At 37.3% G+C, this 15,034-nt stretch overlaps 1 protein-coding gene across 1 annotated transcript in view; it reads left to right on the forward strand.

The window, feature by feature from the left end:
* Positions 1-15,034, forward strand: part of LOC125775367 (uncharacterized) — a 915,975-nt gene that overhangs the window by 661,682 nt on the left and 239,259 nt on the right. The window lies entirely within an intron of this gene.

Genomic DNA, 15,034 nt, shown 5'->3' on the forward strand with positions numbered 1-15,034 from the left:
ATTTTATAAACGTTATTTCATGTTGTAAGCGATGCTATATGTGAGTGAGATAGAAATAAATGATCTTAAAACATTTGTATATATCACTCTCCAACCATTTTATAATAATATAGCTAAGTTCCGCACTTTAATTTCACATTCCTAATTCCACACTCCAAATCTTTCCAAATTCCATATGTTATGCTAATAATAAACAACAAAGGAGTCAACAGTTTTTGAAATACCTGAAAGATTAGCGGGTGAAGTTCTAAAAATATCGCAAAAATCTTCATTGCCAAAGAATTTTACAATTGATTCGTACCTAGCACGACATATATATGTAGGACCTTAATGAAACCATATCAAGGCCGTCAAACTAACATAAAATACCAAAAAAAAAGACTAGAACATTTATATCAGAGTCCAAAGATTACTTGATATCTGCAGATGCAAAGATATCAGTAATTGTTGCTGTTTAAAAGGGTGTCGTGTTGTCAAGGAGGAAGTAAGTTTCTTACTCGACCAAAGATCAGCCAGAAAAATGATGATAGGCGGTGTCGATATAGTTTGAACTGTGAAGAATAAGAAAATAAGATAGAAAAGAAAAAAGTGTATCGCGTAGCACAGAAGCACACCAAACCGTGTTCGTTTTTTCGCACAATCTAGCTCTAAGCAAAAAGACCCATAGCAGGGCAAGGTAAAATGATAACCACCTCTGAAAAACAGATTAAATTTACCGTCATTAGCCCTTGCATGTGATCGTAGTGGAGCCTCCTAATGAGCCGCTACAATTATAGCTTCTTTTATCTTCTAAGACGTTGGTATTATTTCGTGGAATGATTCAAGTTGTGTCATTGATCGTTCAAAGTTGCGCCGTGAACGAACTAAGGTCAGATCAACTTTACAAGAAGCGGACTGCAATAAAATATAATACTTCGTGGTTTGTATTTTGATGGAAGAAAAGATAAGACTTTGGTTCGTATGGATAAAGGAGGGAAATTTTACAGAAAACAACAGATAGAAGATCATTATGTGAACCAAGAAGCAATTATTTTGGTCATGTCACCTGTGAGTCGGGGACTGCTAAAGATATTAAAAGACACTATATTATGCAATGGAACTGTAGTGAATACAGGTTTCAGAGGTGGTGTTATTCGTATGATAAAGAAGGAATTCAAAAGGCCATTACAGTGGTTTATCTGTCAATTGCATTCAAATGAGTTACCACTACGTCATCTTTTATTACATTTAGACAGAAAAACTAAAGGACCTAAAAGCTTTTCTAGTGCCATCGGATCTCAATTACAAACTTGTCAAAAATTGCTGATAAACGAATTCACTGTTATACCTACAATATTACCTAAAATAACTAGGGGAGAGCTTAGTACCGACCAAAAGTATTTATACGACATAGTGATTGCTATCACTACTGGTATATTTTCTTCTGATTTATCTAATATGGAAGCTGGAGCCCATAACCATTCTAGATGGCAAACAACAGCTAACCTAATTTTAAGATTGTATGCCACTAAAGCTAACCCAGAAGAAAATAGAGAGAGCAAGATTAGAGAATACTCGAAGACTTCGAACGTTTAAAGTACGTTTCTGGCCTAATAATGAAAATAGGAATATTTATCAACGAAAATGGTTTTATTGTTTTTCAAAATATTCTCCATCAAGATTTATACACTTTTGCATGCGCTCAAACCAATTTTCGAAGCACTTTTTCCACTCCGATTGAGACACCTCCAAAACATGGTTTTTGAATGCTTCAACAGCATCTTCTGGCAACGAAAATCGTTGACAACGCATTATTTTCTTGATGTGTGGGAATAAAAAGAAGTCATTGGGTGCCAAGTCAGGGCTGTACGGCGGATGACCCATCAATTCGACGTTTCGGCCGGTCAAAAAGGCGCAGGTTTGAGCCGATGTGTGTGAGAATTCGCATTGTCATGGTGCACAACGATTCGTCTTCTCTTGTTCGTTTTTCGAATTTCTCCGAAGACTTCAGGCAAACAAATGGTGGTGTACCACTCAGAATTGACCATCCTACGTTGCTCAAGCGGAACAGTCGCCACATGACCAGTTTTGCCGAAGAAACAGGCGACCATTTGCTTCGAAGTGCTTCTTCCACGAACAACTTTCGTTGGATTTGGCTCGTCTTGGAAGACCCACAGGGTCGATTGCTGTTTTGTTTCGGGCTCATACGCATACATAGATCCATGATTCGTCACCTGTGACGATCTTATAAACGTCTTTTGAAGCACCGCGATCGTATTTTTTCAGCATTTCTTTACACCAATCCACACGAGCCTTTTTTTGAGCGATTGTCAAATTGTGCGGGATCCAACGAGAACAAACCTTTTTTACGGCCAGGTGTTCATGCAATATCGAATGTATGCTGGTGGGAGAAATGCATAGGCATGCCTCTATCTAAAGGTATGTTACATGACTTGCATTATCAGTTCACGTACGGCATCGACTGTTTTTGGAGGACCTTCACGGAATTCGTCTTTGAGCGAGCGTCGGCCACGATTGAATTCGTTGTAACAGTTTTTCACAGTGCTATAGGATGGTGTTTCATAACCATACAAAGATTTTAGTACATCGATGCACTCTTGTGAAAAATGATCGCACAAAACTGTTCACGAGTTAATTCCATTTTTTGGCCGAGACGAATTTTTTAATTCACTGTAAGTAAAACAATTCACAATTAAATGACAAAACGTTCTGAGTGATGTTATGCTAAAAAATGTCAAACTTTCCAATGGAAATGTCAGATTACACCTGGCAACACTTAGCGTTGCCTAGGCCAGAAATATATATAGCAGCCTACGTACCTACAATTAACTTCGATGCCAAAGATGATGCTGAGATTAATATGTGGAAAGACTGTGATATAATTGAACCTTGAAAGACATTGTCATAAACGATCTTGGTACATGTCAGAATATTACCGATTTTCTATGCCACACCCAAGATGTGGAGCGCTGCATCAAGTTGGTAACAGAAGCATCGAGTGCAGTTTGTGGGGCAAATAAACGAGATGGTTTCATTAGGGCAATACTGCTATCACGTCAACGAATGCTTCATTTCAATACAAAAACAGATTGATATTTAAATAGTATTTTAAGCAATGTAAGATAATATTTTTCGTAATAAATGCTTAGAATGCCATTTTTTGTTTTATTTAAATGTTTGACTGTACTGGGGCACATCAAAATATTAAGCCAGCTGTTTGATATTTTGCATGTTTGTTTTATGTATTAAAAGGCAACTTTTCATAGCTACGCCGTTGAAAAAAAATAAAAAAAAAAAATTCTCCATACAACATCGCTCCACCTTAATACATATATATATATTATTTACCGTATTGGCTTCTATCGGTACTTAAATTTTCCGCCGATTTAGAGCCTTTACTAACCGTTTTTATTAAACGGGTTTAATTAATATCGGTTCTATGATTTTGGCCGTTCGTGCACGTTACATACACATAAACATATAATAATAAAAATTAAAAGTGGACTGGATACACTCACTCTAATTTCCCTTAGGGATTTTGGGGGTTAAATCAAGGAAATGTGTGCGCTTCCTTGGTGGTGTTTCTCTCCTACGCCGGCATTCCAATTTGTATTTTGCTCGTTGTTGTGTTGATTTCTTTTTACTTTTTTTGGTTTGTTTGTATTTAATTTGTAATTGGTCTAAGCCGTTTTCGCGTCCGTTTTTATACTTGTTTGTTCACGCGTGTTCCAATAGGGTTTTATTAAACACTTTAAAAATCAGGCGGTATATACCCCAACAGGGTTTTATTAGGTAATTTAAAATTCACAACTGATAATAATTTTGTGGACGGTATATACCCAATAAGGTTTGATGAAACAACGGAAAATTTAATTGAAAACTTAGTCGCGCGGGTCGTCGGGTTGGGAGATTTGCAAAAATGTACCGATAGTTGCTGATGTCGATAACCAACTGAACTGGATCGGTTCAGTTTTTCGCTTTGGTATGGGGGCGGTGTGGTGGTTGTTGGTGTACTTGTGTTTTTTTTTTTTGGTTGCCGGAGGGGGAATCTTCGAAAGATACCGACCTGTTTCAGACGGCATGCACGATTTATCCTAGGCTTTCGTGGTGTGGGTCCGATAATTTAGCCTCGCGTCAATAATTACACCCAGGTATTTCAACGACTGTTGCGTTGGGATATTGTGTCCATCAATGTTGAGCGTAGGCGCCTCTAGTTTTTTCCTACTCGTTATCAGCACCGCTTCGGTTTTTTGGCTTGCTAACTGGAGCTTTGCTGTCGTGGGCCATTCTTTTATTTTAATCGCCGTGTGGTTGCACAGGTATTCTATCTGGCTTATTTCTTTTGCCACTACCGTTACTGCTATATCATCAGCGTACCCGATTATCTGTATTTCTTTGGGCAATGGGAGACGTAGCACACCGTCATACAAAACATTCCACAGTAGCTTTTAGGACCTGCTTCTGTGTCATATAGCAGTAATCTGTCGGAGAGGTAGTTGGATATGATCCTCAGCAGGTAGAGTGCTGTCTTCCTTTGTTTCAGGGCTTCCATGATGTGCGGCCAATAGCGTACCCGATTATCTGTATTTCTTTGGGCAATGGGAGACGTAGCACACCGTCATACAAAACATTTCACAGTAGTTTTTAGGACCTTCTTCTGTGTCATATAGCAGAAATCTGTCGGAGAGGTAGCTGGATATGATCCTCAGCAGGTAGAGTGGTGTCTTCTTTTGTTTCAGGGCTTCCATGATGTGTGGCCAATAGGCCGAGTTGAAGGCAATTTTTACGTCGAAAGTCATTACCGCGCAGTATTATTTGGAGCCATATAACCACCTGGTTCCTTTAATAGACTTGCTTGCCAACTCTGTTACATTTTTTATGCCTTCTTTTGTTGACCTATGTCTTCGAAAACTATATTGGTTTTCGGTTAAGCCCGGCGGCTCTCTTTCTAGATGTTGCTCTAGCCACACACAGATTATACGCTCCAGTATTTTCTCCATTGTGTCCAGCATACATAGTGGTCGGTAGGAGCCTGGCTACCCTGCTGTTTTATTTGGCTTTTGTATAAGCACTAGCCGCTGTTTTTTCCAGATCTTACGGAATACTCCTTCTCGTAAACATTGCGTATAAACTTCCGTAAACGGGGTAGATGTATATTTAATAGCTAGTTTTAGGGCCTTATTCGGAATGTCATCTAGGCCTGATGCTTTACTATTTGCGAATCTCTCTGCTGCTCCTATGGTTTCTTGATCAGTGACTAGCGGTGCGTTTGTAGCTCCAGATTCTTTTATTTGCTGACTTTGTAGCAATTGCGTCGGAAAAAGAGTTTGGACAACTGTCTTTAATAAACTAGGGCACGTAGTCTTTAATCTTTGGCATGACGATTTTATATGCATCTCCCCATGAGTTTTCTTCGACCTTGTTACAGAGCTCTTTAAAACAACCGGCTTTGTTCTTCTTTATTGCTTTCTTGAGTTCATTTCGCGTTCAGAAGTCTAAGTGTACGGTCAACAATCGAGTGTGCTCCTCAATTTGTGTTAACTTACGTGAATTCCAGGCTGTGAAAGCTTACAGGCAGATTCGCTGGAGATCCTGTTCATCGTTGGCACCTCGCGCACAACAATTTGCTTGGTGCATTGGTGTTTGGAATCCATAAGTGTTTGATTGTAAAATCTTAGAATTATAAAAAAAACAAACAAAAAAAAACACTCAATTAATTTTTGCGGAAAAATTCTCCTTCGCATATCAGAAGTGCTTATCAGCTGTTTCTGTCACACGGCAAATCATCTGTCTACGCAGAGTTGTAAGTGGTCAGGATCATTTCTACACCCACAGTCGGTAAAGCAGTTGATAAGGCAGTTCATATAACTTAACGTAACCTGAGAACGTTAAACATAAAGAAACACTTACGTGTCTCTTAAAAAAAAAAAAATAAAATAAAATAAAATAAAAAAAATAAATAAATAAAAATATTAAAAATATATATATATAAAAAAATAATAATAATAATAAATAAATAAATAATAATAATAATAAATAAATAATAATAATAATAATAATAAAAAAAAAAAAAAAAATTAAATGATTCAATGATCATGAGCCAAAGCGATATCCGTGCCCAGAGACAACGCGAACAAGATGCACGCCGGCTCTCCGTCCAGCGCAACAATGCATACTTTTCGATCAGGTCTCAGAGTGACAGTGAAAGCGCAAAATCAAACTCATCGTCCACGCTTCAACCCCCTCCAAATATGAAAGTCCGATCTTGTTCAATGTCAACGATTCCAACGCCAGAGCTCGTTATGGCTGATGTTCTACAAGTTGAGGTCGGTGCATGCTCTGACTCCGGCAACAAAGCGCAAGATAAGAAAACCCAAACTCCTAAAAAAGTGGCTATACAGACCGGAATGGATCGGTACATTACCATTAAGCGTAAGCTTAGTCCGCAAAACTCAACAAACGCTAAGCAAAAAATAAGCCGAGGAAATGCATCTGAGCCATTAAGCACAAATCGATTTGCGCTTTTAAGTGACACCGTTGACGGTGAGAGTAACAAAACTCCTGAAAGTCTTGCAAAAGTCACCAAACCTCCGCCAATATACGTAAGAGAGGAAAACTCTGGCGCTCTCGTTAAAATATTTACTGAACTTATCGGCAATAATAACTTTCATATAGTTCCGCTGTCGAGGGGAAACATTCGAGAAACGAAAGTGCAAATATACTCCGAACATAACTTTCGTACATTGTCAAAATACCTAAATGAGAAAAAGATTAAATTCTACACTTATCAACTTAAAAGTGCGAGAGGCCTGCAAGTTGTTATTAAAGGTATTGAGCCAAGTGTAGAACCCATGGAAATTCACGAAGCACTTAAGGATCACGGTTTTAACCCCAAAAATGTTGCAAATATTTTTAATAAAAAGAAAATCCCACAGCCTATGTTCAAAGTTGAGTTAGAACCAGAAAACAAACAACTTGAAAAAAATTGTGTGCACCCCATTTACAAACTACAATATTTGCTACATCGTAGGATCACGGTGGAGGAACCGCATAAAAGAAACGGCCCTGTACAATGCACCAATTGCCAAGAGTATGGTCACACCAGGTCTTACTGCACACTTCGCGCAGTATGTGTAGCTTGTGGAGAGTTGCATGATTCTGCCACCTGCACGTCAAACAAAAAAGACCCAAATGCAAAAAAGTGTGGAAACTGCGGTGGAAACCACACAGCAAACTACAGAGGATGTCCAGTCTACAAGGAACTAAAAAATCGGATCAACCAACGTGTAGTCTCCGAACGCAATCATAATGTACCGAACGTTGTATCCTCCAATATGAATCCGCTGACAGCTCCATCAAAAACCGTCACGGGCGTATCGTTTGCAAACGTCCTAAAAACAGGCCTAGGAAGACCCATAACTACAGCAACAGCGAGTCTTATTGATCCGCAAGAACAGCAGCCCCACGTTCAATCTGGTAGTCAATCGAATATCGAAGCAATGATAGCGTCAATGCAAAATAGCATGATGAACTTCATAACATTCATGCAGAACACAATGCAAGAACTCATGCGAAATCAAAACACATTGCTGCAACTGCTTGCTAACCAAAGTTCAAAATAATGAGCTCGCTTAAAATTGTTTTATGGAATGCAAATGGTATACCTCGCCATAAACTGGAGCTGGCAAAATTTCTCAACGACAAGGAAATAGATATAATGCTTCTTGCAGAAACTCACCTAACCAATAAATACAACTTTAATGTATCGGGATATACCTTCTATTGTACGAATCATCCAGATGGAAAGGCGCATGGTGGAACTGGTATCTTAATAAGAAGTCGCATTAAACACCATTCTTTAACTGGAACTGCTGAAAATTATCTGCAAGCAACATCAATATGTGTGCAGACAAAGCAAGGTGACATTACTTTGTCCGCCGTTTATTGTCCCCCACGTTTCCCGATTACAGAAAAGCAATTTATAGATTTCTTCAGCTCGCTGGGGGAGTGCTTTCTTGCTGCAGGTGATTATAACGCGAAACACCCTCATTGGGGTTCCCGGTTATGTAATCCTAAAGGCAAGCAATTATATAACGCCCTTATATGTAAAAGAAACAAACTGGACTACGTATCTCCTGGAAAGCCTACATATTGGCCGACAGACCCGAATAAGCTGCCAGATTTAATTGACTTCGCAGTAACTAGGAAAATTCCTCACAGCCTTATTACTGCAGAAACAAGAGCAGACCTCTCATCAGACCACTCACCAGTTCTCTTCACTTTGCGGCATCAGTCACACTATAAAGAGCTACCTTATATGCTCACGTCAAAAGCTACAAACTGGTTAAAGTACAAAAAATACATCAGCACACACATAGAACTCGAACCAAATTTAGATACACCGGTCGATATTGAAAATACCATCGCAGCATTCGAATCAACCATTATAACAGCCGCCAAAATTTCAACTCCTCAAAAAGGTTACATGCAAAACAAAAAGCATAGCTTAACTAATAGGGAAATTGAAATACTCGTATTACAAAAACGACGCCTACGAAGGGAGTGGCAGGTTCATAGATCACCAGCCTGAAAACAACTGTTGAAAGCGGCCACACATGCACTGACGAGAGCGCTCAGTAATGAGGAACAGCGTGCGCAGTACCAGTATATTCAAAAGCTGTCACCGACTAGTACAAAGCACCCATTGTGGAAAGCACATCAAACTCTAAGTGCGCCAATAGAGTGTGAAATGCCAATACGTGACAATAATGGCAAATGGGCTCGGACTGATGCAGAAAAGTCAGCAACTTTCGCTGATCATCTAAAAAATGTCTTCCAGCCAAACCCAGAAACTAATGACTTTACATTTCCAACCGTACCCTATTTGATGGAATCTGAGCCAGTGAAATTCGTACCTAAAGAGATATCAAAAATAATTATGGAGAAATTAAATCCAAGAAAAGCTCCTGGGCACGACTTAATTACTCAAAAATGATTATTGAGCTACCAAATTGTGCTATAATCTGTATCTGTATGTTTTTCAATGCAATCACAAAACAAGCTCACTTTCCTCAACAATGGAAAAAGTCAACTATAGTGATGATACCTAAGCCTGGAAAGGACAAAACGCAGCCATCGTCCTATAGGCCCATCAGCTTGTTATCGTGCATGTCGAAATTATTTGAAAGACTTCTTATGCTCCGCATTAAGCCACATCTTGAAACCCACAACATAATACCATCTCACCAATTTGGCTTCAGGGAAAAGCATGGAACAATCGAGCAAGTACATAGGATCACATCTGAAATTCGAACAGCTTTTGAAAAAGGGGAATATTGTTCTGCAATATTTCTTGATGTCGCGCAAGCTTTTGATCGAGTATGGTTAGAAGGTCTTATGTACAAAATAAAAACGCTACTCCCGCAAAACACCCACGAACTGTTTAAGTCCTACCTTTATAATCGAAATTTTGTAGTTCGATGTAACACCACTACATCTGAAGCACAAACGATTGAAGCTGGTGTACCACAAGGTAGTGTTCTTGGCCCAATGCTATATGTGCTATATTCACTTCAGATATCCCAGTAAGCGACCGCTTGACTATGTCTACTTTTGCCGATGACACTGCAATAATCAGCCGCTCCAAGTGCCCAATTCATGCAAATTCGCTGCTAGGAAATCATATCGTAGCTGTGGCCAACTGGCTCGCAAACTGGAGGATAAAGGTTAACGAGCAAAAATGTAAGCACGTTACATTTACCCTAAACAAGAGCAGCTGTTCGCCTTTGACACTGAACAGCGTACAAATACCACAAAGCAATCATGTTACTTACCTAGGGGTCCATCTGGATAGGCGACTTACTTGGCGAAACCACATAGAGGCTAAAAGGACTTACCTTAAGTTAAAGGCACGTTCTTTGCACTGGCTTATTAACTCTCGCTCAGCCCTGAGTCTGGAGTATAAAATCATTATATACAACACTGTTTTAAAACCAATCTGGACCTATGGGTGTGAGCTGTGGGGCAACGCGAGTAGCAGCAACATCGAAATTCTTCGTCGTGCGCAATCAAAAATTCTTCGTACAATCACCGGAGCACCGTGGTATATCCGAAATGAGAACATCCAACGCGACTTAAGAATTCCAGACGTACGAACTGAAATAGAGCAACGAAGCGCGAAGTATGCATTGAAACTTTCGGTTCACCCAAACCAACTAGCAAGATCGCTATTGCGTGTGAACAGGAGCTCAAGACTACGTAGAAACGACTTACCAGCCCAGATGTAATATATTTTAGGCCCAGTTTAAAAAAATAATCACCCAAGTAGGGTGTAAATTAAGTGCGTAGTTTAAGATTCGAAAACTTATTGTTAGGCTCTTAAGTAGGGTAGATTCAATAAATAATAGGAAAGTTAATAAAAAAAAAAAAAAATCGCTTTCGTTTAAAGCGCTGATTTAGAATTTTTAAATCTGCCGTTTGTCGTCTCCTTTGACACTGGCGCCTCGCTTTGTGGCATTCACTTCTTAGAGCTTCCATACCCTCATTACACCAGTATGCGGGTTTCCTGTATGTGCCTTGTTTTTTCCTACACATAGCGGCATCGCAAGCTTTGCTCCCTTCATTCAGCCTTCTTTTCTATGTCTATGGCGTAGTTCGGTTTGTCAACCAGCATTAATTTGTACATATCCTCATCAAGGGTTTCAGTTTTCCAGCCTCTGTTTTGAACTTTTTTGAGATACTTAGGCATTATGTGTGTTTTGTCAATTTTAAGCAGAATTGCCAAGTGATCACTGTGTGTATACAAGTCGCTCACGTGCCATATACACGACCGCACAAGGCAGGTACTAGCAAACGTAATATCGATTACATAACCGCGGCCGTTTTTTTCGAAGGTATTTCTGTTACCGGTATTCAGCAAGACGGTGTTCAGTACCGAAAAAGCCTTCAGAAGAGTTTCTCCTCGTCTATTTGTGTATGTGCTTTCCCACTCCACTGCCCATGCATTGAATTCACCTGCCACTACGTCCGTGTGAAAATTTTAATAGATCTTTAGAAAATTACATTGTGCAAAAATTAAAAAAAAAAATATTGTTGTTAAAGAAAATTAAAAATTCGTATTTCTTATGTGGTCACTCCTATTTTTTTGTGGACAACTGTATATCTAGTTCGAGATCCCCCAAACACTTTGGCTAATGCTTTGGTATATTCCTGCAATCAAACACGCCTTAAAAGAAGAGATATGCCTGCGTACTAAGAAGCAACGTATCGTATCAGCTTAATCACTTGCTTATTAGAACAAGAATATATTTTTTATCACAAAGACAATAAAGACCATTCTGTCACTAATTTTAAGAATAATTTTTTTTGTGTTTCACGCCTATTGGTTTCAATCTTTCATTTTTTGTGCTTACAAAAAGCGAACTTAAACTTACAATAGAAAGTAAAAAGTCAAACTTTTTTTAAACATATAGCCCAGAAAACAGAGGCACTAAAATTAGAAATCAAATGTAAGAAAAATTTGAATTTGGGATTTAAGAGCAGGCATTTGTATATATGTAGATATTTGTTCTGTGATATTTTTGTTATTTTGATACTTTAATTGTTATCTTTTCGTTTTTCTCGTTATAAGCATATATCAATGAATTGTTATCGTTTTGTTGATTTATATTTTTTATGTAAATACATTTTTAATGGGTGATATAGATCTATAGGAGAACCGACCAACTTCGGTAACGCGTCATTAGCGCATACCTCATTAGTGGTGTGGAAACTGCAATTGAGTATTTTAATGCCCAAAAATTCTTATTTTGTTCGATTCGGCCATAATGGAATATAAGAAACGCTTATTTTGAGGTGCTCTCACATTGGAATAAGTTGCGAATCCCTTTATCTCTTTATCTCTGACGACAAGTTTTTTTAAAGTACCACGTTCTGGGTGAATATAAAAAAATTAAATTTCACATAAAAATCGCTAGATCGAAACCGATTTTTGCACGATTCCGATTTCTTTGGCGGTACAGGGTTATAGGTACCGCAAACGCTTAGTTTACGAGATATTCGATCTTAAAGTTCAAAAATTCGCAAAATTCGAAAATTTCAAGAAGCTATTTCACCACACTAAACACACTTTATTCACATATTTCACTTCAAATTAATTAAATTACACTATAAACTTTTAAATAAATCCACATTTTACACTTTTCGCAGGTTTTTTACCTAAAAAATCTTTATTTTAAAAACTCCCTTTTACACTTGTTTGAACCGCATTGGTTTACCAAAAATTACGACGAAATGGAGCGTTGCCATGTGATGATAAGGCAATTTGCTGAAATTCCTCTTTTTCGCAAAAATTGTTCTATTCATGCATATCGATATTTTCTTTTTTAAATTTATTAAGCAAATAAGTAATATTATATTATATATATACATATGTATAAGTAATATTATATAATAATATTACGTAATAAAGTGTAAAGTATATGAGTACAGAATGAAAACTCAAATTTTGTTTCAATATGAGTGCATGATAACCAAAAAATATAACCACTTTATAACATTCACATATTCAATACATTTTTTTATTTTAACGCAGAAAGGAGTACTACGCGAAAGTACTTCAGTCACCCCGAGTATTCGCTCGGCCAGGATTATTTTTATAGAGCGCAACCGAAGGCCGCCAATGCAGAAAGGAGTGCTACGCGAAAGTACTTCAGTCACCCCGGGTATTCGCTCGTAATATTATAATATTATCACACGATTTTACTTATCTGTGTTTTTTAAATATAAATCACATATTATTCATATATTCATATATGTATGTATAATGTGTATATGGAAAAGTGTTTACATATTACATTTTAGCTTGAAAAATCTTCTTTATAATTTTTTCCATACTTAATAAAGAAAAAAGAATCACTCGAAAGTACAAACAAAGAAAACGCTGTGAAACGCTGAAAAATACTTCACTTTCGGTTTTTAAGGTGTGGCAAAGCATGTTTTTCCTCGTAAATATAAACACTCTCAACTTTTCAGCGATAAATTTGATAAGTGATTTTTAAATTGCTAAATTTAGCTGAAAAATTACAAAATAAATGTGAAATGTGAGCCTATTTCAATGCTTAGGGTATATATTTGAATATACAGAGTAAAAAACGTAAAAAAATTTAGTGAAACGCAGAGAAATAACGTGTTCTTAGTGCAAATTTTTGAACTTTTAAACGTAAATATTTTAAAAAATATTAGTAATTTTTATATTATTTTTGGATATTCCTCCTCTGGAGGAGCTCCCCTATCCGTACATACCCCATTTATACCACTCCATTTTTTTACCACTCCGCCAAAGTAATCGGAATCGTGACCCGGTTTTAGACCCTGATTATCAGAGGCAAAGTTAAATGATCCGTACAACAGTTCCCTAGTTCGCGATTTCGTTTTTTCTTAACCCTCTGTAAATCAACCCGCTCTAATGTACAGTCGTAAAAAAACGGAAAGGAGTTTCCATTAAAGAACAATTTTGTTATAAAATATATTAAACTGTTAAATAGTCTACTCCTTATGTCTATATTGGGTCGACTTATACTTCATTACATTGTTTCTGCATATTTATTTTTTAGTAATTATTTAGTTATTAGCTTAAAATAAGCATCCCCTGTGTTGGATCGGCCAGGGTTATTTTTTTTGAAGCGCGGCCGAAGGCCGCCAACGCAAAAAGGAGTTTTACTCAAAAAAAAAAAAAAATCCGACACACCCCAACGCAAAAAGAACTTTTACTCAAAAAAAAAACATGACACACCCCGGTGTTGGATCGGCCAGGGTTATGCAGAAAGAAGCTTTGTTGTATTGCAAATAATCATTATGATCCTTTTATTAAATTATTAGATTAAACATACTTATAAGCCTTACAACTTTTTTTTATTACAAAGGAAAATTTATTTCAGATGGTATTTGTTTTCTGCGTTTGAGTTTTTATATCCATTCTTATTCGTTTGATAAATGTGTAATTATGGCAACACTTAATATCTGTAAACACGGAATACCTTTGCTATTGTGCATGGAATGAAAATTGTGTAAAATATAAAATGCTTATTTTAAGCTAATAACTAAATAATTACTAAAAAATAAATATGTAGAAACAATGTAATGAAGTATAAGTGCATAATATGAAATAAATAATTACTAGAAATCGAGAAATTGCAAGATAAAATTTGCAAAATTTTCAACTTTAAATGCAAATATCTCGAAAACTATAAGTTTGCAGCCGCAACAATTATATATTTTCTTAATCTTGAGCATCAGCCCTATTCAACTATATCACTTTTAACCCTGAAATCGTGGGATGGTATACTAAAGTTTCCCCCAAATATTTCTTTTAAATTACGTAATTTATTAAAATAAGCATGCAATAATAAGTACCGGCATTTCCGACTGCAGCCAGTTCAGTGATGGTCATTTTGGCGACCTAACACTGTTTGGAGTAAGTTAAAATAAATATCTACCGAACATCTTAATACGTGCTAGTATTTAGGCCAATCCAAGTCGGATATAATGAACAACAGAACTCCCACCACATTTCCCATTCTAATGGCCATAATCCATATTAACTTCCGCAAGGCTATCGCTGCTGCTACAGTTAGCTCCATTACATTTGGAAGAACTGCGTAAACTTTTAATTCCAGTTAAATCACTGCCCATTTCGACATAACTGGTATAAAGCTTATTTCGATGGAAATGCCTTCTCGGAACCGAAATCCAAGTATTAAGTATCCTTCACTCAAGGATAAGGCAAAATTACATATTACCCGTTGGTTACTCAAAACCTCAAAAGATTGCGCGCCACATACTTACTTCTACGATACCTTAAACATATGTGTATAATCGGAAGAGTGATCCATCCCTGAAACCATGGAAGCCGTCCAACTAGGGGGTGTTGTTGTCCGACAACTCTCCTTTACGCAATTGTGAAACCACTTGAGGCCTTGCTACTCCCAACTTTCAAACTCCATCTTAGGATAGCAGATCATCAACATGACTTCAG

The sequence above is a fragment of the Bactrocera dorsalis genome, chromosome 1 (genome assembly GCF_023373825.1).
Source record: "Bactrocera dorsalis isolate Fly_Bdor chromosome 1, ASM2337382v1, whole genome shotgun sequence".
In the NCBI taxonomy this organism is placed as follows: Eukaryota; Metazoa; Arthropoda; class Insecta; order Diptera; family Tephritidae; genus Bactrocera; species Bactrocera dorsalis.